The sequence below is a fragment of the Centroberyx affinis genome, unplaced genomic scaffold (assembly GCF_046629955.1).
Source record: "Centroberyx affinis isolate AG114_WGS23_722 - 3 ecotype Tasmania unplaced genomic scaffold, CSIRO-AGI_Caff_v1 ptg001997l_1, whole genome shotgun sequence".
Classification (NCBI taxonomy): Eukaryota; Metazoa; Chordata; class Actinopteri; order Beryciformes; family Berycidae; genus Centroberyx; species Centroberyx affinis.
In genome coordinates this window covers 122501-124850 of record NW_027280341.1, presented here as the reverse complement: position 1 = coordinate 124850, position 2350 = coordinate 122501, and positions in this window count along the sequence as shown.

Genomic DNA, 2350 nt, shown 5'->3' with positions numbered 1-2350 from the left:
CCAGCCCAAGGAGAGATTTATATATAAAAGCCAACCAATGCGAAAGTCTGTGGACATACAGAGAAAAAACAAGACTCTCTCTTTTTTCCGACTGAAAGGTTTAATAAACATAAAGAAAGGAGTGGAACTGTCTAAGTATGAAACCTGGTGCTGCCAGGTCAGCAAACCTCCACTGGATAAATAAAGACTCTTTAAAAAAAAAAAAAAAAACCTTTAATGTGTCTGTCTGTCTTTGTGAATTTCCAGACTGGGTGTTACCGCTGATAAGTCCATACTGGACTGGACGTGTCAGCATGAGGACGACTGTGGGCGAGAGAGATAAGAAACGACTGGAAGAGATCGACAACACCTCTCTCTCTCTCTCTCTCTCTCTCTCTCTCTCTCTCTCTCTCTCTCTCTGTCTTAATTCCATCACACTCTGCATTAACAATTTTGCCAAAATATATGGTCGAATATACTAATCAAAAACAAAGAACAGTAATAGCAATAAATACCTACCCGTGTGTGTGTGTATGTGTGTGTGTGTGTGTGTGTGTGTGTGTGTGTGTGTGTTTCCCGGTGTGAACAGCCTCTAGATTCCAAGGCGTGATGGGAGGGCGTCCCGATGACAGGTATGTTCCAGGCTCTGGACCGTAGCTTTCGCAGCTCACACACACACACACACACACACACACACACACACACACACACACACACACACATACACACACACACAGGCCAAGCTCACAAGGGTTCCCGTACGCTTTTGAGTGTGTGTGGAGTGTGTGTGGACGTGTTGGAGATTAGAGGTGCATGCCTTGCCAACACCCCGCCACCTTCTGTAGTACCTTCATTGCTTGGATCTCCTCCTCTTCCTCCTCTTCCTCCTCCTCTCTCTCTTCTCCCTCTTCTCTGATAAAAAAAGACGGTTCTTCAAGGGTTCTTGGGTTCTATAGCACCTTATAGTACCTTCTCCTCTGTATGTCTTCTTCCTCCTCCTTCTCTTTCTTCTCCTTCTTCTCCCTCTTCTCTGATAAAAAAAGAAGGGTCTTCACAAGGGTTCTTTGGTTTGGGTAGTGGTTCAATATGGAACCGAAACAACTCCTCTGATTTGTTCAAATAAATACGGCTGGTTTGGGACATTGTTAAATTGTTCTTTATAACACCATAAAGGTCCTGTTTAGGACTGTTTGAACATGTTACAATATAAAATTAACCACTTTCTCAAAGGGGTTCTTTATAACACCATAAAGGTCCTATGTAGAACCGTGTGAGCATCATTCAATGTAGAACAAACTAGTATCTAGAAATGGGTTCTTTACAACTCCATAAAGGTTCTATGTTGTACAATTTGGTCATGGTTCAATGTGAAATAAACCGCTATCTAAAATGGTTCTTTATAAAGGTTCTATGTAGAATCTTTTGAGCATGGTTCAATATACAATAAATCACTATTTGAAAGATAGACGAAGACAACACGAAAGTCCATTTGAGCTGTTGTACCATCTTGTACCATTTGAACATGGTCCTATAGAGCAGTGGTTCTCAACGTGGGGTCCGGGGACCGCCAGGGGTCCTTGAGGGCATCCCAGGGGGTCCCCGGCAAATTGATGAATCGTTAAACTTCATTATTTCATTTACAAAAACAATTATAGAGTGTGAAGAATTTCTATTTTGATCATAGTTTCACTGTTATCTCTCTACCTACAATAAAGATAGTTACGGATTTCTGGACAAAATTATATCTAACAATAAAAGTATTCTCAGATTTGGGTCCGAGAGAGAAATCGTATCAAATGGGGGTCCATGGCCCTAATGTGGACTACATTAGGGGTCCTTGATATGAAAAAGGTTGAGAACCACTGCTATAGAGAATCGTTATAAAATAGTTCTTTACAACACCATAAAGGTTCTATGTTGAACAAGTGCAGCATGATGCTATAGAGAACCGTTATAAAAATGATTCTTAATAGCACCACACAGGGTTCTGGTTTGGTACAGGCTGATAAAACCCTTCTCTGGTACAACAGGAAACCCTTCTTGTTCAGAGTGTCGACGCCTCACGTCTTCACCTCCTGCCCAAACTCCTTCAGTCTGTTCTCAGTGTTCCAGCTCTGGATGAGAGACCTGGTGTTCAATTTAATCTTTATTTAAAGGAGAGGTGGGAAGAAAGGTCAGAGGTCAAGTGAGCGGGGAAGAGCCTCTCAACACTTAGCACTGATAAAGTGCAGATCTGCTTTCTGTGTCTGAATCACTTTCCCAAAGCAGATTTCCAAGCAAGTCTGGGATTCAAACCAACAGCCTTCCACTTACAAGTCTGTTGCATCGAAAATTTAAGTTGCCCAGACAATTTGTTTTATTCACATGGAAA